The sequence below is a fragment of the Pleurodeles waltl genome, chromosome 5 (assembly GCF_031143425.1).
Source record: "Pleurodeles waltl isolate 20211129_DDA chromosome 5, aPleWal1.hap1.20221129, whole genome shotgun sequence".
Taxonomy (NCBI): Eukaryota; Metazoa; Chordata; class Amphibia; order Caudata; family Salamandridae; genus Pleurodeles; species Pleurodeles waltl.
In genome coordinates this window covers 1,799,846,366-1,799,872,435 of record NC_090444.1, presented here as the reverse complement: position 1 = coordinate 1,799,872,435, position 26,070 = coordinate 1,799,846,366, and the positions used below count along the sequence as shown (strand labels likewise).

The 26,070-nt window shown below is 47.8% G+C and overlaps 1 protein-coding gene across 2 annotated transcripts in view; it reads left to right on the top strand.

Moving 5' to 3' along the window:
* Positions 1 to 26,070, top strand: part of LOC138296807 (exportin-5-like) — a 1,394,731-nt gene that overhangs the window by 309,541 nt on the left and 1,059,120 nt on the right. The window lies entirely within an intron of this gene.

Genomic DNA, 26,070 nt, shown 5'->3' with positions numbered 1-26,070 from the left:
TCTGCTTGTTGGTGTTCATCCACATCTTGGAGATGATGAAAACTGCTCAGAGACATTTTAATTGGATTCATGACCCAGCCGTTAGTTGAAAGAAGTGCAAGGTGTGTTCACACCTCAGTCCTGTTTCACAGGTACTTGAAGGACATAGTATCTCCCCTTAGGAATATCCGAGGTCACCTTAGTTTTCTGGTGCAGTCGATAGGACCACCTGCAAGTAAAAGCTAATTACTGGCAGGTCATTTCACATCCAAAGTGTTCTTGATTCAGACTGATAACTTTTCTTAAGTTTTTGTTTTCTTCAACGTTATCTGTTTTTCCAGAATAAAGTCGGCCAGTTGTCAGCTGTAGCTGTGCTGTTTGTATCATTTGATGTTTTCTTAGTATCAAAAGGAAGCAGCAAAGCTGATTTGTTACTAGCTCTCATTGGTTAAAGTCACCGTCACCCAGTACCCTTAACTTCACCTATGACCGGACATCGAATCACTCAGGATAGCACCAGGAGCACACAACATTTCGGTTTGGCTAGGGACCTTGTTTGGCTGTTAAGTTTTTGGGTTTGTGCATTTCTTTTTCAAAATGTTGTAATTGATATTCGTAAACACTGATTAGTTCAACCCACTCACACAATGCTGAAACTTATTTTTAAAATACATGTATATTTAAAATAATTTATTTAGAAAGGCGAATTTTGTAAAGGAAAACAATTTTGAGTGGCCTATCCTGAAGCTATATTCACATATTTACTTTATCTCTTGCTATAAAAGTAAGCCAGTTTAAAATTTAAAACTCACTGGTGTAAAAACAAGTGATTACAACTATCTTACACTAACTTCTTGTAGGAACTTGGCTCTGTATATACTATTTCAAAGTAAGAAATAGCATGCACAGAGTCCAAGGGTTCCCCTTAGAGGTAAGATAGTGGCAAAAAGAGAATTCTAATGCTCTATTTTGTGGTAGTGTGGTTGAGCGGTAGGCTTATCAGAGGGTAGTGTTAAGCATTTGTTGTACACACACAGGCAATAAATGAGGAACACACACTCAAAGACTTACTCCAGGCCAATAGGTATTTATATAGAAAAATATATGTTCGATGGCATCTGTCGCTGTAGATACGCATGTTTTGCATAGCTCGCCATCTGGTGTTGGGTCGGAGTGTTACAAGTTGTTTTTCTTCGAAGAAGTCTTTCGAGTCACGGGACCGAGTGACTCCTCCTTTTGTCTCCATTGCGCATGGGCGTCGACTCCATCGACTCCATCTTCGATTGTTTTTTTTTCCGCCATCGGGTTCGGACGTGTTCCTGTCGCTCCGAGTTTCGGAACGGAAAAACAGCTAAATTTCGGAAGATTTTCGTCGGTATTGTTGCGTTCGGGATCGGCGTAGTCAGAATCAACACCGCATCGAAGATCGAAGAGCTCCGGAGCCCTTCGGGGTAGTTTTCGATCCCCGTCGGGGCCTGCTCGGCCCGACCGCGTGTAGAAGAACGCCGATGGAACGGACCCCGTTCCGTTTCTGTCCCAAATGCCACAAAAAATACCCCTATTCAGACCAACACTTGGTCTGTAACCTGTGCCTATCACCTGAGCACAGTGAAGACACTTGCGAGGCCTGTCGTGCGTTCCGGTCCCGAAAAACACTCTGAGACCGTCGAGCAAGAAGACTTCAAATGGCGTCCACGCCGACAGCGCACCGAGAGTTCGAGGTACAGGAAGAGGAAGAAACCTTTTCGATACACGAATCGGACTCTGAGGAATTCGACGATCCACGAACCGTGAGTAAGACGTCGAAAAGCACTCATAAGAAGATTGTCAAGGCCCAGGGGACGCCACAGCCACCAGGCCATGGCTCCACCCATAAATTCGGTGACCGACCGTCGGCACCGAAAAATGCCCAATCAGTGGCGAGACCGTCCGACTCCGGTCGAGACACCGGCACGCAGTCTTCTCGGGACCGAGAAAGTGCTGGAGACATACATCGACACCGAGATAGCGGTGTAGACACGGCTCGACGCCGACACAGCGGCACCGATGTTTCGACTCTGAAAAAGAAAAAAAGCCACCTCGGAGCCGAAAAAAGATGCAGACAGGGTTTCGGTGCCGAAACAACCTGCAACCGACCCAGTTTCAGGCTCTTATACCGAAGAGCAATCAATGACCTCCCAAATGCGAAAGCATAGGTTTGAGGAAGACCTGCAATCCACCGATGTAGACCATACGCAGAAACGTATTTTTATACAGCAGGGGACAGGAAAGATAAGCACCCTTCCCCCTATTAGGAGAAAGAGAAGACTGGAATTTCAAATTGACCAAACACCACAAACAAAAATGGTGAAAAGAGTTACTCCGCCACCCTCTCCTCCACCTATAATTCACGTCTCGTCAGCACAAACACCATCACATTCCCCGGCTCACACCACCATGAGCCAAGATGACCAGGATCAGGTCGCATGGGACTTATACGACGCCCCTGTGTCAGATAACAGTCCGGAGGCATACCCTACAAAGCCATCACCACCAGAAGACAGTACTGCATATTCTCAGGTGGTGGCTAGAGCAGCACAATTCCACAATGTAAGCCTCCACTCAGAACAAGTCGAGGATGACTTTCTATTCAACACCCTCTCTGCCACCCACAGCTCCTACCAAAGCCTGCCTATGCTCCCTGGTATGCTTCGGCACGCAAAAGAAATCTTTAAGGAGCCGGTCAAAAGTAGGGCAATCACACCAAGTGTGGAAAAAAAGTATAAAGCGCCTCCTACAGACCCTATTTTCATAACTTCGCAGCTGCCACCAGATTCTGTTGTTGTAGGAGCAGCTAGGAAAAGGGCCAACTCCCACACATCTGGGGACGCACCACCCCCAGATAAGGAAAGCCGCAAGTTCGATGCAGCTGGAAAGAGAGTCGCAGCACAAGCTGCAAACCAGTGGCGCATCGCTAACTCACAGGCACTTCTTGCGCGCTATGACAGAGCACATTGGGATGAGATGCAACATCTCATTGAACATCTACCCAAAGACCTACAAAAGAGGGCAAAGCAAGTGGTTGAAGAAGGACAGAACATTTCAAACAACCAGATACGCTCCTCCATGGACGCAGCAGACACAGCTGCAAGAACAATAAATACATCTGTGACCATCAGAAGGCATGCATGGCTACGAACGTCTGGGTTTAAACCAGAGATTCAGCAGGCAGTTCTCAATATGCCATTCAACGAAAAAGAACTGTTCGGTCCAGAAGTGGACACGGCGATTGAAAAACTTAAAAAGGACACGGACACTGCTAAAGCCATGGGCGCACTCTACTCCCCGCAGAGCAGAGGAAATTACAGCACCTTCCGCAAAACACCCTTTAGAGGGGGGTTTCGGGGTCAGGCCACACAAGCCAGCACCTCACAGGCAACACCATCCAGTTACCAGGGACAGTACAGGGGAGGCTTTCGGGGCCAATATAGAGGAGGGCAATTCCCTAGGAATAGGGGAAAATTTCAAAGCCCCAAAACCCCTACAACTAAGCAGTGACTCACATGTCACTCACCCCCTCCACACAACACCAGTGGGGGGAAGAATAGGTCATTATTACAAAGCATGGGAGGAAATCACTACAGACACTTGGGTTCTAGCAATTATCCAAAATGGTTATTGCATAGAATTTCTACAATTCCCTCCAAACATACCACCAAGAGCACAAAATTTATCAAAACATCATTCCGAGCTCCTGGAGATAGAAGTTCAAGCACTATTGCAAAAGAACGCAATCGAGTTAGTACCAAACACACAAATAAACACAGGAGTTTATTCACTGTACTTCTTAATACCAAAGAAGGACAAAACGCTAAGACCAATCCTAGACCTAAGAATACTAAACACATACATCAAATCAGACCACTTTCACATGGTCACACTACAAGAAGTGTTACCATTGCTGAAACTACACGACTACATGACAACATTAGACCTCAAAGACGCGTATTTCCATATACCAATACATCCATCGCACAGGAAATACCTAAGGTTTGTATTCAACGGAATACACTACCAATTCAAGGTACTGCCTTTCGGTTTAACAACCGCACCAAGAGTCTTTACCAAATGTCTAGCAGTAGTCGCTGCACACATCAGAAGGCAGCAAATACATGTATTCCCGTATCTAGACGACTGGCTAATCAAGACCCATTCGTTAATAACGTGCTCACACCACACAAATCAAATCATACAAACCCTCTACAAACTAGGGTTCACAGTCAACTTCGCAAAATCCAACATTCTGCCGCGCAAGGTACAACAATACCTAGGAGCCATAATAAACACAACAATAGGAGTAGCCACTCCAAGTCCACAAAGAATTCAAAATTTCATCATACAACGCATGTATCCAACACAAAAGATACAAGCAAAGATGATATTACAACTCCTAGGCATGATGTCTTCATGCATAGCCATTGTCCCAAACGCAAGACTGCACATGAGGCCCTTACAACAGTGCCTAGCATCACAGTGGTCACAAGCACAGGGTCACCTTACAGATCTGGTGTTAATAGACCGCCAAACTTACCTCTCGCTTCTATGGTGGAACGATATAAATTTAAACAAAGGCCGGCCTTTCCAAGACCCAGTGCCACAATACGTAATAACAACAGATGCTTCCATGACAGGGTGGGGAGCACACCTCGATCAACACAGCATACAAGGACAATGGAACATACATCAGACAAAACTGCATATAAATCACCTAGAACTACTAGCAGTTTTTCAAGCACTAAAGGCTTTTCAACCAATAATAGTTCACAAATACATTCTCGTCAAAACAGACAACATGACAACAATGTATTATCTAAACAAACAAGGGGGGACGCACTCAACGCAATTGAGCCTGCTGGCACAAAAGATATGGCGTTGGGCAATTCACAACCAAATTCGCCTAATAGCACAATTTATCCCAGGAATTCAGAATCAACTCGCAGACAATCTCTCTCGAGATCACCAACAGGTCCACGAATGGGAAATTCACCCCCAAATTCTGAACACTTATTTCACGCTCTGGGGAACACCTCAAATAGACTTGTTTGCGACAAAAGAGAACGCAAAATGCCAAAACTTCGCATCCAGATACCCTCACAGGCAGTCCCACGGCAATGCCCTATGGATCAACTGGTCAGGGATATTTGCCTACGCTTTTCCTCCTCTCCCTCTCCTTCCTTATCTGGTAAACAAACTCAGTCAAAACAAACTCAAACTCATATTAATAGCACCAACTTGGGCAAGGCAACCCTGGTACACAACGCTGCTAGACCTATCAGTAGTACCCCACATCAAACTGCCCAACAGGCCGGATCTGTTAACACAACACAACCAAACTATCAGACACCCAGATCCAGCATCGCTGAATCTAGCAATCTGGCTCCTGAAATCCTAGAATTCGGACACTTACAACTTACCCAAGAATGTATGGAAGTCATAAAGCAAGCCAGAAGGCCATCCACCAGGCACTGCTATGCCAGTAAATGGAAGAGGTTTGTTTGCTACTGCCATATTAATCAAATCCAACCAATACACGCAACCCCAAAACATGTAGTGGGTTACTTGCTTCACTTACAAAAAGCTAACCTAGCTTTCTCTTCCATTAAAATACACCTTGCAGCAATATCTGCATACCTGCAGCCTACCTATTCAACTTCCCTATATAGGATACCAGTCATTAAAGCATTCATGGAGGGCCTTAAAAGAATTATTCCACCAAGAACACCACCTGTTCCTTCATGGAACTTAAATGTTGTCTTAACAAGACTCATGGGTCCACCTTTTGAACCCATGAAATACAGTTCCTAACATGGAAGGTTGCATTTCTCATCGCCATTACCTCTCTAAGAAGAGTAAGCGAGATTCAGGCGTTTACAATACAGGAACCTTTTATACAACTACACAAAAATAAGGTCGTCCTAAGGACTAATCCTAAATTTCTACCAAAAGTAATTTCACCGTTCCATCTAAATCAAACAGTGGAACTTCCAGTGTTCTTCCCACAGCCAGATTCCGTAGCTGAGAGGGCACTACATACTTTAGATGTCAAAAGAGCATTAATGTATTACATTGACAGAACAAAGAGCATCAGGAAAACTAAACAGCTATTTATTGCATTCCAAAAACCTCATGCAGGAAACCCAATATCAAAACAAGGTATAGCCAGATGGATAGTTAAATGCATCCAAATCTGCTACCTTAAAGATAAACGACAACTGCCCATTACACCAAGGGCACACTCAACCAGAAAGAAAGGTGCTACCATGGCCTTTCTAGGAAACATCCCAATGCAAGAAATATGTAAGGCAGCCACATGGTCTACGCCTCACACATTCACCAAGCACTACTGTGTAGACGTGTTATCCGCACAACAAGCCACAGTAGGTCAAGCCGTATTAAGAACATTGTTTCAGACTACTCCCACTCCTACAGGCTGAGCCACCGCTTTGGGGAGATAACTGCTTACTAGTCTATGCAAAACATGCGTATCTACAGCGACAGATGCCATTGAACTGAAAATGTCACTTACCCAGTGTACATCTGTTCGTGGCATCAGTCGCTGTAGATTCGCATGTGCCCACCCGCCTCCCCGGGAGCCTGTAGCAGTTCGGAAGGTCCCTTCAACTATTTGTATATATATTATTTTAACCTGAAATAGGTACATACTTAGTCACTCCATTGCATGGGCACTATTACTACAATACAACTCCTACCTCACCCTCTGCGGGGAAAAACAATCGAAGATGGAGTCGACGCCCATGCGCAATGGAGACAAAAGGAGGAGTCACTCAGTCCTGTGACTCGAAAGACTTCTTCGAAGAAAAACAACTTGTAACACTCCGACCCAACACCAGATGGCGAGCTATGCAAAACATGCGAATCTACAGCGACTGATGCCACGAACAGGTGTACACTGGGTAAGTGACATTTTCATTTCTTAGTTTATTTTAAGAACCACAGGTTCAAGATTTACAAGTAATATTTTAAAGGAAAGGTATTTCACTTAGATACTCTAGGAACTTTGAATGAACACAATAGCATGTACAGTCTTTGTAAAAATGGCAATAATCTATTTTAAAAGTGGACAGTGCAAAAATCAAAAGTTCCTGGGGGAGGAAAGTACTTGTTAAGTTCACAGGTAAGTAAAACACAAGTCTCTAAGTTGGGTCCAAGGTAGCCCACCGTTGGGGGTTCAGGGCAACCCCAAAGTTACCACACCAGCAGCTCAGGGCCGGTCAGGTGCAGAGGTCAAAGTGGTGTCCAAAACGCATTGGCTTCAATGGAGAAGGGGGTGCCCTGGTTCCAGTCTGCCAGCGTCGCTGTTGCAGTTTTTCTTGAAGTGGGGTGACAGGCCGGTGGGGCTGGGGCCAAAGCAGTTGGTGTCTCCGTCTTCTCTGCAGGGCTTCAGGTCAGCAGTCCTTCTTCATCTTAGGTTGCAGGAATCTAGTTTCCTAGGTTCTGGGGAGCCCCTAAATACTGAATTTAGGGGTGTGTTTAGGTCTGGGAGGGCAGTAGCCAATGGCTGTATTCAGTGTAGCCATTATGGAGCTGTGGAATTCGTTTTTGACAAACTCCCAAACCATATACTTAATATGGCCACACTGTACTTACAATGTCTAAGAATAGACTTAGACACTGTAGGGGCATATTGCTCATGCAGCTGTGCCCTCACCTGTGGTATAGTGCACCATGCCTTAGGGCTGTAGGGCCTGCTAGAGGGGTGACTTACCTATGCCACAGGCAGTATTTTGTGTGCATGGCACCCTGAGGGGGATGCCATGTCGACTTTGCCTTTGTCTCCCCACCAACACACACAATCTGCAATGGCAGTGTGCATGGGTTAGGTGAGGGGTCCCTTAGGGTGGAACAACATATGCTGCAGCCCTTAGGGAGTTTCCCTGGTCACAGGGCCCTTGGTACCACTGGTACCTTTTACAAGGGACTTATCTGTGTGCCAGGGGTGTGCCAATTGTGGAAACAATGGTACATTTTAGGTGAAAAAACACTGGTGCTGGGGGCTGGTTAGCAGAGTCCCAGCACACTTCTCCGTTAAGTCAGCATCCGTATCAGGCAAAAAGTGGGGGGTAAGCGCTATTTTTTAGTTTAATCTTTAAAAATTAATAACTTGACTTGTGTATTTTGGATTTTTGTCTTGTTGGTCTTGTTTTGTTTAGATAAATATTTCCTATTTTTCTAAACTGGTGTTGTCATTTTGTAGTGTTTTCATTAAGTTACTGTGTGTATTGGTACAAATACTTTACACCTAGCATTCTGAAGTTAAGCCTACTGCTCTGCCAAGCTACCAAGGGGGTAAGCAGGGGTTAGCTGAGGGTGATTCTCTTTTACCCTGACTAGAGTGAGGGTCCTTGCTTGAACAGGGGGCAACCTGACTGTCAACCAAAGACCCCATTTCTAACATTCAATGCAGGAGTGACCCCCCCAGGCGACCCTCTGCCTAGCCCAGGTGGTGGCTGTCCCGAGAAGCCCCCCTGTGCCTGTCTGCACCGCTAGAGTGATCCCTGGGTCCCTCCATTGTTTCCTACCTGAAACCCGACGCCTGCTTTGCACACTGCACCTGGCCGCCCCTGTGCCACTGAGGGTGTGAGTTGTGTGCCTACTTATGTCCCCCCCAGTGCTCTACAAAACCCCCCTTTGTCTGCCCCCCGAGGACGCAGGTACTTACCTGCTGGCAGACTGGAACCGGAGCACCCCTGTTCCCCATAGGCACCTGTGTGTTTTGGGCACCTATTTGACCTCTGCCCCTGACCGGCCCTGAGCTGCTGGTGTGGTAACTTTGGGGTTGCCTTGAACCCTCAACAGTGGGCTGCCTATGCCCCAGAACTGAGACTTGTAAGTGTTTTACTTACCTCCTAATCTAACCTTTACTTACCTCCCCCAGGAACTGTTGATTTTTGCACTGTGTCCACTTTGAAAATAGCTTTTTGCTATTTTTACAAAGCCTGTATATGATATTGCTTTTATTCAAAGTTCCTAAAGTATCTAAGTGAAGTACCTTACATTTGTAGTGTTTAATGTAAATCTTGAACCTGTGGTTCTTAAAATAAACTAAGAAAATATATTTTTCAATATAAAAACCTATTGGCCTGGAGTAAGTCTTTGAGTGTCTGTTCCTCATTTATTTCCTGTGTGTGTACAACAAATGCTTAACAGTACCCTCTGATAATCCTACTGCTCGACCACACTACCACAAAATAGAGCATTAGAATTATCTAATTTTGCCGCTATCTTACCTCTAAAGGGAACCCTTGGACTCAGTGCACACTATTTCTTACTTTGAAATAGTATATACAGAGCCAGCTTCCTACATTGGTGGAACAGCGGTAGGGTCTAAGACTTTGCATTTGCTGTACTACTCAGGCAATACCTGATCACACGACTAAATTAAAAAAAATGTCATTAGAAATTGATTTTTGCAATTTGAGCTATTTTTCTAAATTTTTAAACGTCCTACTAGGGCCTTGTGTAAGTCCCTGTTAGCATTTCTTTTAGAGTTTAAAAGTTTTGTAAACGTTTGGATTAAGTTCTAGAAATAGATTTAGATTCTTAAAAAGTACCCCAACTTTCAGAAAACTAATGTCTAGCCCAAAAGAGATGGTGGTGGAACTCAACCTCACCTCATACCTGCATCTAGTGATGTCCAAGTTAAGGACTCTCTGTAAGCTAAAAAATATAAAGACGGGATCAAACCCTACCAAAGTCAAGTTCCAGGAGCTTTTGGCAGAGTTTGCAAGAGACCTCCCCTCTGAGGATAACCCTACAGAGGGGGAAACTAGTGACCTGGAGGATAATTCCCTCCCTCCTGTCCTGGTTAGGGACGCCAGGGTCCCTCATACCCTGACTCCACAAGTGATAGTCAGAGATACTGGTTCTTCCACAGCGGAGTCCAGTAACTCTGTAAGCATTGAGGGCAGCCTCAATGAAGATGACCTATTAGCCAGGAAGATTGGCTTTGGAGAGACAGCTCCTAGCCATAGAGAGGGAAAGACAACAGATGGGTTTAGCTCCCATTAGTGGTGGCAGCAACATAAATAGGGTCAGAGAAAGTACTCACATGCTAAAAATCCCCAAAGGGATTGTAAGAAAATATGAAGATGGTGATGACATCACCAAATGGTTCACAGCTTTTGAGAGGGCTTGTGCAACCAGAAAAGTAAACATATCTTACTGGGGTGCTCTCCTTTGGGAAATGTTCACTGGAAAGTGTAGGGATAGACTCCTCACACTCTCTGGTAAAGATGCAGAGTCCTATGATCTCATCAAGGCTATCCTGATTGAGGGCTTTGGATTCTTAACTGAGGAGTATAGGATTAGGTTCGGGGGGCTAAAAAATCCTCAAGCCAGACCTGGGTTGATTTTGTTGACTTCTCAGTTAAAACACTAGATGGTTGGATTAATGGCAGTGGTGTAAATGATTATGTAGGTCTGTATAATTTTTTATGAAGGAACACCTTTTAGGTAATTCTTTCAATGATAAACTGCATCAGCATCTGGTAGACCTAGGTCCAATTTCTCCCCAAGAATTGGGAAAGACGGCAGACCACTGTCAAGACAAGGGTGACCAAGACTTCCACAAGGGGTGACCAAAAGAAAGGGGTCACAACGCCTCGCCAGGGGGGGAGTTTTGAGACATCCAAGGGAAAAAGTAAAGAGTCTTCTACAGGGCCCCAAAAACCTGCACAGGAGGGTGGGTCCAAAGCCTCTTCACAATCCTCATTTGGGTACCAGGGTAAAAACTTTGATCCTAAAAAGGCCTGGTGTCGCAGCTGTAGTCAGCATGGACACCAAACTGGAGACAAGGCCTGTCCCAAGAAAGGTTCCACTTCAACTACTACTCCAGTTAGCACTGGAATAGCCAGTCTCCACGTGGGATCAACAGTGTGCCCAGAGCAAATCAGGGTCCACACTGAAGCTCCATTAGTCTCTGAGGGTGGGGTAGACTTAGCCACACTAGTTGCCTGGCCGCCTAACATGCAAAAATACAGGCAGCAGCTCTTTATTAATGGGACTAGAGTAGAGGCCCTGAGGGATGCAGGTGCCAGTGTCACTATGGTGACACACAAACTGGTTTCCCCAGGACAATACCAGACTGGACAAACGTATCCAGTCACCAATGCTGACAATCAGACTAAAGTACATCCCATGGCTATGGTAACTTTAGAATGGGGAGGGGTCACTGGCCTGAAACAGGTGGTAGTCTCTACTGCTATACCAGTAGAATATCTGCTTGGAAATGATCTGGAGTCCTCTGCATGGGCTGAGGTAGAACTCAAAACCCATGCAGCCATGCTGGGTATCCCTGAAGTGGTGTGTGTCAAGACTAGGGCACAGCGCAGAGCTCAGGGTGAAAAAGAAGTGTTGGAGTCTGGAATAATGGCCCAACCTTCCAAGAGAAAAGGAAAGAAGACTGGGGAACCAGCTTCAGCACAGAAAAAGAAACAGAACCTCTCTTCTCAGGAAGAAGTTCTATCCCCTAAGGGAACTGAGCCTATGGAGTTAGAACCTTACCATGTTGAGCTCTTGGTCCAGGGGGATCCTCAAGGGAACAACTGTGCAAGGGGCAAGAAACGTGTCCCTCTCTTGAAGGCCTAAGGCAGCAAGCTGCTGAACAAGAAAAAGGAATTGTCAGTGGAACACACAGGGTCTATTGGGAAGATGGACTCCTTTACACTGAGGCAAGAGATTCCAAACCTGGTTTTACTAGGAAAGTAGTAGTGCTTCAGGAGTTTAGGGAGTTCATTCTGACCTTAGACCGTGACATTCCCTTGCTGGGCATTTTGGGAAAAACCAAGACATGGGAGAGGTTAGTCAACCATTTCTATTGGCCCATGTGTCCCAGAAGGTAAAGGAGTTTTGTGTCTCCTGTACCACCTGTCAAGCCAGTGGTAAGACAGGTGGCCATCCAAAGGCCCCCCTCATTCCACTTTCAGTGGTGGGGGTCCCCTTTGAAAGAGTGGGAGTGGATATAGTGGGTCCAGTTGAACCTCCCACAGCCTCAGGGAATCAGTATATCCTAGTAGTAGTGGATCATGCTACTAGATACCCTGAAGCAATTCCCCTGGAGTTGGCAGTGATTGAGCACTCAGATAGTCCCTGAGCTAGCCCAGTGGTCTTGGTCCCTAAACCTCACACAAAAGATAGCAAGAGAGAGATGAGGTTCTGTGTGGACTACAGAAGGCTTCATTATGTCACCAAGACATATGCTCACCCCATTCCAAGGGCAAATGAGCTGATTGATAAATTGGGTGCTGCCACATACTTGAGTACCTTTGACTTGACAGCAGGGTACTGACAAATAAGAATGGCACCAGGTGCAAAAGAGAAAACCGCATTCTCTACACCTGATAGGCACTACCAGTTTACTGTGATGCCCTTTGGCTTAAAGAATGCCCCTGCCACCTTCCAAAGGTTGGTGAATCAAGTCTTTGCTGGCTTGGAGTTCCTTAGTGCAGCTTATCTTGATGATATTGCTGTCTTTAGCTCCAGCTGGCAGGATCACCTGGTCCACCTGAAGAAGGTTTTGCAGGCCTCTCAATCAAGGCATCTAAAGGGCAGATAGGGCAGGTACTGTGGGGGACACAAGTCAGCACAGAAAGTACACCCTCAGCAGCACGGGGCGGCCGGGTGCAGAGTGCAAACAGGCGTTGGGTTTGCATTGGGTTTCAATGGGAGACCCAGGGGTCTCTTCAGCGATGCAGGCAGGGGTGGGGCGGGGCTCCTCAGGGTAGCCACCACCTGGGTTAGGGAGAGGGCCACCTGGGGGGTCGCTCCTGCACTGGAGGTCAGATCCTTCAGGTTCTGGGGGCTGCGGGTGCAGTGTGTTTCCCAGGCGTTGGGTTCTTTGAAGCAGGCAGTTGCGGTCAGGGGGGAGCCTCTAGATTCCCTCTGCAGGTGTCGCTGTTGGGGCTCAGGGGGGTCAACTCTGGCTACTCACGGGCTCGCAGTCGCCGGGGAGTCCTCCCTGTAGTTTTGGTTTTCCGTAGGTCGAGCCGGGGGCGTCTGGTGCAGAGTGGAAAGTCTCATGCTTCCGGCGAGAAACGTGTGGTCTTTGAGAGTTGCTTCTTTGTTGCAAAGTTGCATTCTTTGTGGAAGAGGGGTGATTTACCTATGCCACAGGCAGCATTTTGTGTGCATCGCATCCTGAGGGGGATGCCATGTCGACTTTGCCTTTTTCTCCCCACCGACACACAATCTGCAATGGCAGTGTGCATGTGTTAGCTGAGGGGTCTCTTAGGGTGGCACAACATATGCTGCAGCCCTTAGCAACCTTCCCTGGTCACAGGGCCCTTGGTACCACTGGTACCTTTTACAAGGGACTTATCTGTGTGCCAGGGGTGTGCCAATTGTGGAAACAACGGTACATTTTAGGTGAAAGCACACTGGTGCTGGGGCCTGGTTAGCAGGGTCCCAGCACACTTCTCAGTCAAGTCAGCATCAGTGTCAGGCAAAAAGTTGGGGGGTAACTGCAACAGGGAGCCATTTCCTTACAGCCATTATTTATATTGCTTGATATGGTCCCCTAAAATTTACCGTTTGGCATGCTTTATTTCAGTTATAGACTTATCATGGTCTAAACCTTAACTTCTTTCTGGGACCTCGTGAGAGTCAGGACTTCAGCTCGATCTATATTTTACATCAGTGTTCTGTTTTGCAAGAATTTGGGTGGAAAAGTTATTACCTTTGTAACGTATTATTTACAGTAGGTGTATATATTATTTTTTCTTTTCCGTTTCTTTGCTTGAGTCTTTATATATATATTTTTTTCATAATAGTGGGTGCACGCTCTGTAGGTTCACTTATTTCTTTGCACGGGTCGCTACATAAGCTGCCTGGCACTTACAGGCAATCCTGAGAGATACTCATGCTTGTTCTTCTATCAAATGTGTCTAGACAGTTGTCTAAATGTTTTTAATATGCACTGTGTGGTGTTCATCTGGCTGTTTTCTTTTTTGCTTGGGGCGTCTATACATCAACATCGTATTCTTTCTTAAACACGGATTTCATCTGATTTTTTGGTGTTGGAAAGTGGTGAAAAAAGACAAGTAATCAATATACAGACGATTGGAATTTATTAGTTTACATGTTCTGTTTGTCAAAAATTGTGTTCACAGCCTTGAAAAAGTCAATTTTTTGATGAAACACGTCAGCTGTTGGTTTTGAATCACTTCATCGGCTGTGGTTTGCTTTGAATCGCCTCATCTGTTGCGGCTATTGATGGTGTTTGAACCGCTTCATCTTCTGTATGTTATACATGTCTGGATGAGAACTACATATCATGGAAGAATAAATAAGAAAAACATGGACGGTTTGGGATGTGCTGTGGTCTGATCATTATTCTACTTGTATTTGCTAACCTTCTGGTTAACAAACTTTACACCTTAGTGGCTGGGTGTTACACCACTTGGGCACCCCTTGGAGAATACATTTTTGGACTTTTATACATTGTACTATTACTACATTAGCACAAATTTAGGAAGTGCGATCCACGTTAACACAGCCACTGCTCACTTTCTGTATGAGTATGAATGCGCAGGTTTCTCTGCCGTTATGCACTGCATACGACCTGCAGAGCATACATCAGGCCCAACCACCAGTTGAGCCTGGAACTTAATTGGTGACGAGAGGTGGGATGTGCCACCCTGTGCACAGCTTTCAGCCACATCTGGGCTACCACGCTCGCCGGCATACCTGGTGCTGAGAGACGGCGTGGAAAACTGCAGTGCAACTATGCCCTGGGCCACACCCGATCCCAGTAGGTTTCATAGACTGTGGCCGCACAGCTCATGACTCGCCCCACTCTGCCTCATAATGCATTTTCATCTTGTATGGGGCAATCACAGTTTTTGGACAGTCTGGGGCCTGGGGAGTGGCCCAGATTCACACCACTACCCCACAGGAGCCCATAAGAAGCAACCTACAGAACCTAAAGACACTAGACAGCCATCAGTCACCAGGGGGAGAATCTCAGATTGTGCCCTATGAAAATCCCCAACATCAAGTGCGAAAAAGCAAGGAGGCTGGTAAGAGTCTACCACCTCTTTGGTCTGCCCACTTTTGTTATCAGCGACACAATGACAAGCATTGAATGTTGGCACACATGACATCCGTACCCACCATCAAACGTTTGATTGTCTCCAGGGCACCATCATCCCAAGCTGTCAAGTGGGCAACGTGGGTAGACAGCCTAGAAACGTATTTGCAGCAGTCGGGCTCAAGGCAGACAGGGAGCAACCCATTCTTCTCCTTGGTGGTGTCACCATCCACAAACTAGCCAAGCAGGTGCATGAAGCCAGCCCTCTGCACACCTAAGCCACCCTCAAGACAGCCCTTAGAGCACGATTTGCACCTTTGGCCCACCCTGACTACGAGTGGTTTTTGCTCAGACAGTTGTGGCAGATGCCTAAAGAGTACAGTCTATGAATTTTATGCCAGGTTCTGCGAGCTAGCGAACATGTGCACCCTCCCTGACGAACAGGACAAAATCTGCACTCAGTTCATCTGGGGCTGCACGCCAGCGAAGCTAAGAGACCATATCTTGCAAGTGCTGCGCATGACGATGGACAACATCATCACCATTGGCAGGTTGAAGGAACTCCAGGGAGATGGAGCTGCCAATATGGAAGCCACACTCCAGCGAGCTGTCAAAGCCGTACCAAGTGACTACCGTTGCCTCACCACAAAACAAATAAGACTGTCCCAAGTCACCGCAAGCTGCCAGACCTTGTCAGTGCTGTGGAGGTCCCACCCGTCACGTAGGAGAATTGCCCATCAAAAGAACGTAAAGGCTCAGAGTGTGGCAAAATGAAACACTATGCCAGAGACTGCCCATCAACGTCTGCAACAAAAGGGCCCAAGAAGAAGGCAGCTAACCGGAGAGAGAGTGGCAGCTAACCGGAGAGAGAGTCAGTGCTAGGGGACAACGATTTTATGGATGACATTGAGTCAGAAGGTACTGTTCACATCATTCACATATTGGAAATGAGCCCTGACTGCATCTCCTGTATGTGTGTGCTGGGATCCTGCTAACCAGACCCCAGCACCTGTGTTCTTTCCCTAAACTGTACAATTGCTTGCACAATTGGCACACACCTGGCACACAGCTAAGTCCTTTGTAAAAGGTACAAGTGGTACAGAGGGCTCTGTGACCAGTGAGGGTCGATAAGGGCTGCAGCATATGCCATCCTAATGGACCCCTCACCAAACACAAGCACACTGCTATTGCCGATAGTGTGTACTGGTGGGGGGGAAAAGGTAAAGTTGACATGAGACCCTTCCCTGGATGCCATGCCTACAACACACTGCCTGTGGCATAGGTAAGTCACACCTCTAGCAGGTCTTACAGCCCTAAGGCAGGGTGCACTATACCAAGTACCTTGATCTGATCAAGCCCAGGAAGGCGCGGAACAAAGCATTTCCATTGGGTGAGGGAGGTAACACCCTCTCCCTTTGGAAATAGGGGTGACTGGCTTGGGAGGGTTAGCCTCCCCAAGCCACTGGTTTGCTTTAAAGGGCACATTTGATGCCATCTGTGCATAAACCAGTCCACACCGGTTCAGGGATCCGCAGTCCCTGCTCTGGAGTGAAACTGGACAATGGAAAGGGGAGTGACTACTCTGCTGTTCATCACCACCCCAGGGGTGGAGCCCAGAGCTCCTCCAGAGGGTCCCTAGGTTCTGCCATCTTGATTCTAAGGTTGGCAGGGAACTCTGGAAGCATCTGAGTGGCCAGGCCAGGCAGGTGACATCCGAGCCCTCTCCTGATAGGTGCTTACCTCCTTAGGTGACCAATCCCCCTTTCAGGGCTATTTAGGGTCTCTCTCTTGGGTGGGTTCTCAGATTCGGCTTGCAAGATTCCAGCAGGACTCCTCTGCAACCTTTACTTCAACTTCTGGCCTCCGGAACCGCGACTGGACTCTCCTGGAACCTACAAGCTGCAGATCCACGAGGAAGACTCTTCTGCAACATTGTATCCAGAGTTCCTGCCAGCTTTGTAACAGTTTCCTCGCAGTGCATCCTCAGGAAGACTGCAACTCTTCATCCTGCACAAGAAGAAGGAATCTCCCTTGGAGTGAAGAAGTCACTTCACTGCAATCGCAGGCACCTACAACGGATGACGACCGTCTACGTGGATCCCCTCTCTTGCTGAGCTGCGTGGATCCTGCATCACGATTGGTGGTGGTACGGAGTAGTCCTCTTGGTCTTCTCTGCCAGCTGTCCAATGTTGGTGGATGTAAGCCTTTGGCTTCCCACGCAGAACAGCATCCCCTGCACCACGTCTCTTGGAGCTGCCAAGGCTTATTTGCGTCTTCTCCATGGGATTTTCAGGTGACTTGCAGCTCCAGTCCCCAGCACACCTTCTGGCAAATCACAGCCGCCTGTGTGGTTCTCCTGTGGCGTGGGATCCACTTTTGTAGTGCTGCGTGGGCTTCTTCTGTGTCCCTGTCCTCTGGGACTCCTGTGGGTGCTGCCTCTGTCCCTTTGGAGTCTCTGTGATGCTGAGGGTCCCCTGTGACTCCCACTCCTGGGTTGAGTCCTCCTGGGCCTTGCTAGTCCCCGACAGCACCTCTTTTCCACTAACCACAAGTTTGCCTTTGCCAAGGCTTGTTGGCGGAAATCCTGCACCAACACCCATCTGCAATCTTCCTTCTGGCGTGGGACATCTTCTGCATCCATCTGGAATTCTTCACCGGCTCCTGGGCTGCAGTGCTGACCTGTTCTTCAGAACCGTCAACCAACTCCTGCATCCACAGCTGGATGGGTAGTAGCTCCTACTCCTCCTTGACTCCACAGTGACTCTTGGACTTGGTCTCCTGTCTCCACAGGTCTTCTTTCTTCAGGGATCCACCGCTGGTTTTCTTCCAGTCTTTTTTGGGTGTCTTCTTTTTCTTCGTATGCTCCTTTTGGGTGGTTTGGGGAAAATCCAGTGTTTTACTCCTGCATTCCTGGTTGCTGGGGGGTACTGTTACTTACATTTGTTGTTTTCCAATACCCCCAACTCCCATCTACACATTTTACTTGCCTAGGGGGGGTACCTAGTTCGCATTCCTTCATCTTTAGTACATGGTTTGTGCTCCCCCTATGGTCACTATTGGTTATTACTATTGGCACTGTTTTATAATCTTTTCTAAGCCTATATCTGATTGCTGCTGTATATGTTTAGTGTATCACTTACCTCCTAAGGGTGGGTCATCTGTCTAGTGATTTGTAATAATCTGCCAAAAATAAAGTACCTTTATTGTTGTAGAACTGAGTGTTTTATGAGTGTAAGTGCTGTGTGGCGACAGTGGTACCGCATGAGCTTTGCATGTCTCCTAGATAAGCCTTTGGCTGTTCATCCACAGCTACCTCTAGAGCGCCTGGCTTCTAGACACTTCCTACACTTCAGTAAGATGGGATACCTGGACCTGGTATAAGGTGTAAGTACCTTTGGATACCCACCACCCACCAGGCCAGCTTCCTACATTGGTGGTACAGCGGTGGGATAAGCACTTGCAATTGCCTTACCACTCTGTCACTTGGTACTTTCCACAGGAAAGACCACTTTCTAGCTAGGGACATAGACATACACCTAGTATCAGGACATAGTCTCTAGGGTTTGGGTAATAGAGGGGTCTAGGCATAACCCTTGCTCCAAACTTCTTTTAGAAAGACTAGCAGTTAGGCAGGTTAGGAACAACCTACACCACTTTAACACGTCTTCAATACATAGCACCACTCGGAACATGGGTTCTCACTATGAGGACCTTACCTTTCGGGAACTGAGGGAAGTGTGTAAGAGTAGGAAAGTGAAGATGGGGAGGAATCCTTGCAAGAGTGTACTCTTGGGATTTCTCCTCCAGGATGACCAGGATCAGGCTGATAGCCAGGAGGAGAGGGACCAAGAGATACTCTAACTCTCCAGTGTTAGAAAGAGAGGATCTAGACATTGACTGGGATCAGGAGGGTCCCTCGGAGGACCATAGGGTCTCTAGTAAGCCCCCTGGTGTAGCTGGGAGCATTACAGGTAGTGCCAGAGGTGGCCAGGTCAGTAGGCCCACCTTTGTTCCCTTGGGACTAGTTCAGAGGGTTACCAAACCTATGGACAGATCCCCATCCTGCCACTCTGATGTCACCTCTGTATCGTTGGGGGGGGGGCACTGCTCAATTACAGAAGATGACTCCATAGATAGAGAACTTACAATATTGATGCTGGAGGAGGCCAAGCTGAGGCTGCATCAGCAATAGCTAGCCCTAGACAGGGAGGCCTTGGCAGTGGAGAGAGAGAGGCAGGGGTTGGGGTTAGCACCCCATGGTGGTAGCAGCTTTGGTTTCAGGGAACGTAGGGTCAGGGAGGACTCCTTTGATTCCAGAAACCTTAGCAAGGCTGTTCCCCATACAAGGTGGGGGGTGACATCCATAAGTGGTTCTCTGCTCCGGAAAGGGCCTGTAAAGTTCAGAGGGTTCCCAGAGACAGTGGGCTGCTATCCTTTGGCTCTCCTTCTCTGACAAGGGTAGGGATAGGCTTCTTACTGTCAGAGAGGAGGATGCTGATCGTTACTCGGCTTTAAAGTCTGCTCTGTTAGAAAGATTTGGTCTTACCATTGAACAGTACAGAATTAAGTTCAGGGAGACCAGGAAAGAGTCCTCCCAGGATTGGGTTGATTTTGTGGACTGCTCTGTAAAAACTTTGGAAGGATGGTTACATGGTAGCAAAGTCAGTAACTATGAGAACTTGTATAATCTGATTTTGCGAGAGCATACTCTTACCAATTATGTGTCTGATTTGTTGCACCCGTACTTGGTAGACTCTGATCTGACCTCTCCTCAAGAATTGGGAAAGAAGGCAGACGAGTGGGTCAGGACAAGGGTGAGCAGAGAGGCACACACAGAGGGTGACAAAAACAAGAAAAAGGAAGAAGGTAAGTCTCAGGACAAGGGTGGGGACAAAACTAAAGAGTCTTCATCAGGCCCACAAAATTCCTCTGTATGGGTCCATATCCTTATCCTCTTCCCATCGCAAAAAGCTTTGGTGCTATGTCTGTAGGAACAAGGGCCATAGGCCAGGAGACAGTCCCTGGCCTAATAAAAGCACCAAGCCACACACCACTACAACCCCCACCTCTAACACTAGTGCCCCTAGTAACAACAGTAGTGGTGGATCAGTCAGTAATAGCCATTCCAAGGGTGTAGCTGGGTTCACTTTGGAAGTGTGGTGGGGCTGGCTTAGTCAGGGAAACTACTGAGGCTGTTTTAGTCTTAGATGGGGGCATTGATTTTGCCACCCTTACTGCCTGTCCCCTTAATATAGGTAAGTACAGGCAGCTGCCCTTAACAAATGGTGTTCAGGCAGATGCTTACAGGGACACAGGTGCTATGGTGACTGAAAAACTGGTGTCCCCTGAGCAACACCTACTTGGTCACCAGTACCAAGTGACTGCTGCCCACAACAATACTGTGTGCCACTCCAATGCAGTTGTTTATTTCAGTGGGGTTTTATTTACTGGCCCCAAAAAAGTAGTAGTGTCCACAGACTTACCTGTAGAGTGTCTCTTGGGGAATGACTTGGAGACTTCAGCTTGGGCTGAAGTGGAGTTGGAGGCCCATGCAGCAATGTTGGGCATCCCAGGGCATGTTTTTGCTTTGACCAGGGCTCAGGCCAAAATGCAAAAAGAAAAAGGATTCTTGGAGCCTGGTACAGTGGCCCAAGACGCCCCTAAAGCCAAGGGTAGGAAAGGCAAAACGTGTCCCCCTACCCCACCTTCCAGTGAGGATTCCACCTTTGAGGAGCAGAGTTCTACTCTCTTGGCAGAACCTACACCTGAAGAGTTGAAAGCTGATACAGCTGAACTTGAAGGTGCAGGGGGGAGGCCTGCCAGGCAGGAGTTCAGTAGGGCACAACATACCTGTCCCACACTAGAGGGGTTAAGAGAGCAAGCTGTCCTACAAGAAGCACGGGATGTCAGTGGCACACACAAGGTGTACTGGGAGGACAATCTCCTATACTCAGAAGCAAGGGAACCCAAATCTGGTGCCACCAGGAGATTGGAAGTGCCTCTGCAGTATAGTTTTTGTTTAAACTGGTTCGTGACATACCCCTGGAAGGCCACTTGGGGCAAAGCAAGACTTGGGACAGACTTGTCCCACACACTGGCCCCACATGTCTGAAGATACCTAGGAGTTTTGTTGCTCCTGTGTCACCTGCCAAGACAGTGGCAAGACAGGTGGCACCCCAAAGACCTCCCTAACTCCACTACCAGTGGTTGGGGTTCCCTTTGAGAGGGTTGGGGTGGATATTGCTGGCCCATAGACCCGCCCACTGTCTCTAGAAACAGGTTTATACTGGTGGTGGTGGACCACCCAGAGGCTATACCTTTAAGGACCACTACAGCTCCTGCAGTGGCAAAGGCCCTCCTGGGAATCTTCTCCAGGGTAGTCTTCCCAAAAGAGGTGGTATCAGACAGAGGTACAAGCTTCATATCTGCATACCACAAAGCCATGTGGAAGGAATGTGGTGTTACTTACAAGTTCACCACTCCTTACCACCCCGAAACCAATGGTTTGGTTCAGAGATTTAATAAAAACTCTCAAGGGTGTAATCAGGGGACTCTCTGAAAAACTCGAGATGGGATGTCCTATTGCCATGCCTCCTGTTTGCCTGCAGGGAGGTTCCTCAGAAGGGAGTGGGCTACAGCCCCTTTGAACTTCTGTTAGCACACCCTGTAAGAGGTCCACTTTCACTTGTTAGGGAAGGATGGGAGCAACCTCTCAAGCCTCCTAAACAAGACATTGTGGATTATGTGCTTGGCCACCGATCTAGGATGGCTGAGTACATGAAAAAGACCACTAAAAACCTTCAGGCCAGCCAAGAACTGCAAAAGCAGTGGCATGATCAGAAGGCTGCCCTAACAGTGTACCAGTGTTTTGATTTCACTAATGACCGAGCTGAAAACAATCTCTGGAATGCACTTCTTAGTTTAAAGAAGACCGTTAATATTACTTCACCATGAGGTTCCTGAGAAAGGACATTAGTAGGTTGGAGGCACACGTTTAAAAATAGTCACAGCAATGAAAGGAAAATATATCAAAGCGATTCTCAATTGCAATGTACACAGCAAATATATGTGATCATATTATAGCATAACTGTCAAAGCAAAGAATAAAAGTCAAAATTCATCACCGTAGGGCCTATCACTGCTTGTCCTCTTTCTCATGCCTGCAAGTTGATGACTCCTGTTCAACTGCGAGAAAGAGATTTTCTACCCATGCGGGACAGGTCAGGCAGCTGACGTCCGCTCCTGACTGAAGTCTCGGAAAATTCTCCTTCAAGGCTGCCAGGGACACCTTTTTACAATGCTAACAGGCCCTTTCCTCTAATAGTCAAAACATGCTGGCTACTGTAGGTCAGAGTTGGAAAAAAACAAGCATCGAAGGTTGGCCAAGTCTTCAAGGCCTGTTCTTCCCAAGGCTGACTAGAGAAAAACACAAAATATGCGCTTCCTTATCATGCTAGGGTTCGGTGACAGAATCTACGAAAAACACAGCTTTGTGTACCATGTGGAAAAACACAGCTCATCTGCAACGTCTCAACTGCAATGTCTAATGCCACGATAAAGCCCATAGGAAGATAAACTGAATACAAAATGTAATGTCTAATGCCACGTTAAAGCCAATAGGCAGCTAAACCGAATACAAAATGTAATGTGCTACTGGTGAACATTGAACAACTAATATGCTCAGTGGTGAAACACAAAGTCAGTGGTCAAACATACTTATTTTTACTAGAACCAGCCATGACAAAGTGTGGGTCCTGGAGCCTGGGGCTCCCAGGGCACTCCAGGACAAATCGAGTGGTCCCCACACCATAGTGGAGAAAAAGGGTGAGGTAACCTATTTGGTACACCTTAGCACTCCCAGAAGCCCCCTCAGGGTGCTTCATGTGAACAACTTTATGCCCTACTATGACAGGGCTGATCTGACCCTGCTCATGGCAACTGTAGGAAGTTGGCTGTGTATATACTATCTCAAAGTTGAGAGATAGTGTGCACAGAGTAAAAGGGTTCCCCTTAGAGGTTGATAGAGGCAAAATTAGATAATTCTAATACTCTATTTTGTGGTAGTGTGGTGGAGCAGTAGGCTTATCAGAGGGTAGTGTTAAGCATTTGTTGTGCACACACAGGCAATAAATGCGGAACACACACTCAAAGACTTACTCCAGGCCAATAGGTTTTGTATAGAAAAAATCTATTTTCTTAGTTTATTTTAGAACCACAAGATTCAAGATTTTAGGTAAGTACATAAAATGCAAGGTACTTCACACAGGTAAGTACGGAACTTTGAATTAAATCAGTAGTACACACAGTATAGGTTAAAATGCAATTAACCTATTTTAAAAGTGGACACTGCAAAAAATCAACAGTTCCTATGGGAGGTAAGTTTTAGTTAGTTTTCTTAGGTAAGTAAAGCACTTACACAGTCAGTCTCCTGGGCATAGGCAGCCCACCATTGGGGTTTGAAGGCCACCCCAAAGTCACCGCACCAGCAACACAGGGCCGCCGGTCAGGTGCAGAGGTCAAAGAAGGGCCCAAAACACGTAGGCGCCTATGGAGAACAGGGGTGCTCCGCTTTCGGTCAGCCGGCAGGTAAGTACCTGCGTCCTCGGGGGGCAGACAAAGGGGGGTTTTGTAGAGCACTGGGGGGGGGGGCAGAAACAGGCACACAAAACACACCCTAAGCAGCACAGGAGTGGCCCGGTGCAGCGTGCTAAGTAGGTGTCTGGTTTTCTATAGGAAGCAATGGAGGGACACGGCGGTCACTTAGGTGATGCAGGCAGGACCCAGGGGGCTTCTCGGGCCAGCCACTGACTGGGCTAGGAAGAGGGCCGCCTGCTGGTCACTCCTGCACTGGAGGTTGGTTCCTCCCGGGGCTGCGGGTGCAGTGCTTGGTCCAGGCGTTGGGTTCCTTGTTACCAGGCAGTCGTGGTCAGTGGGAGCCTCTGGATCTTCTCTGCCGGTGTCACTGTGGGGGCACAGGGGGTTTGACTCATGTTACTCACGTCGTCGCAGTCGCCAGGGAGTCCTCTCTGCAGTGTTTGTTCGCTGGAGCCGGGAGCGTTGGGTGCAGAGTGACAAGTCTCACGCTTCCGGCGGGTAGGGAGAGTTCTTTCAAAGTTGTTTTAAAGTTGCAAAAATGTTATAGGTTGTGAACAGTGCCACTGTTCTCTGGAGTGTCTTGGTCCTTTAGGTGCAGGGCAGTCCTCTGTGTCCTCAGAGGTCGCTGGTCCCTGTCGGGTGCGTCGCTGTGCAGGTTCTTTGCGTCTGGAGACAGGCCGGTAGGGCTGGGGCCAAGTCAGTTGGTGTCTCTGTCGTCTCTGTGGGGCTTTCAGGTCAGCAGTCCTTCTTTGTGTAGGTTGCAGAAATCTGATTTCCTGGGTTCAGGGTCACCCCTAAATACTAAATTTAGGGGTGTGTTTAGGTCTGGGGAGCAGTAGCCAATGGCTACTGTCCCGAAGGGTGGCTACACCCTCTTTGTGCCTCCTCCCTGATGGGAGGGTGGCACGTCCCTAATCCTATTGGGGGAATCCTCCAATCTCAAGATGGAGGATTTCTAAAGGCAGGGGTCACCTCAGCTTAGGATACCTTAGGGGCTGTCCTAACTGGTGGGTGACTCCTCCTTGTTTTTCTCATTATCCTCTCTTTCCCTGCCGCCAAAAATGGAGGCAGTGGCTTGAGGGGCGGGCATCTTCACTAGTTGGGATGCCCTGGGGTGCTGTAACAAAAGGCATGAGCCTTTGAGGCTCACCACCAGGTGTTACACTTCCTGCAGGGGGAGGTGAGAAGCACCTCTACCTAGTACAGACTTTGTTCCTGGCCACAGAGTGACAAAGGCACTCTCCCTGTGTGGCCAGAAACTCATCTGGTTGTGGCAGGCTGGCAGAAACTGGTCAGCCTAACACTAGGAGTCGGACTGGCATTCAGGGGGCATCTCTAAGATGCCCTCTGGATTTATTTTACAATAAATCCCACACTGGCATCAGTGTGCATTTATTGTGCTGAGAAGGTTGATACTAAACTTCCCAGATTTCAGTGTAGCCATTATGGAACTGTGGAGTTTGTGTATGACAAACTCCCAGGCTATATACTCTTTATGGCTATCCTGCACTTACAATGTCTAAGGGTTTGCTTAGACACTGTAGGGGGCATATCACCTGCGGTATTGTGCACCCTGCCATAGGGCTGTGAGGCCTGCTAGAGGGATGACTTACCTATGCCAAAGGCAGTGTGAGGTGGGCATGGCTGTCTGAGGGGAATGCCATGTCGACTTAGTCATTTTCTCCCCACCAGCACACACAAGCTATGAGGCAGTGTGCATGTGCGGAGTGAGGGGTCCCAAGGGTGGCATAAGACATGTTGCAGCCTTTAGAGACCTTCCCTGGCAATAGGGCCCTTTGTACCAGGGGTACCATTTACAAAGGACTTCTGTGTGCCAGGGCTGTGCCAATTGTGGCAACGACGTCAACACCGCATCTCTGACCTCCAACCTCCTCAACCTCGGACTCCGTCAACTGGTCAACACTCCCACGCACATCGCCGGACACACTCTTGACCCCCTCTTCACCTCAAGCAACCACATCTCTTTCAGCCACACCTCCGAACTCCACTGGACCGACCATCACTGCGTCCACTTCTCTTATACGAAAATCACCGAACACCACCGCATCCCTCGACCTCTCCACCGCCGCTGGGGAAAAATCACCCAAGACCAACTAACCAGCACCCTCGTCAAAGACCCTCCACCCGGCTCAACCGACCCAAGCACTGCCGCCATCAACCTCCATCAATGGATCCTCGACTGCGCCAACACCTTAGCCCCACTCAAGAAACCCACCGCCAACCAAGGAAAGAAAAAACCAGCCTGGTTCACAGACGAACTGACCGCCTCCAAAAGCCTCTGCCAGAAGCTCAAGAAGAAGTGGATCTTAGAGCGCACACCTGACAACCTCGCCTCCCTCAAAAACGCCAAACCGTGAACACCACCAACGGATCCGAGTCGCCAAGCGCGC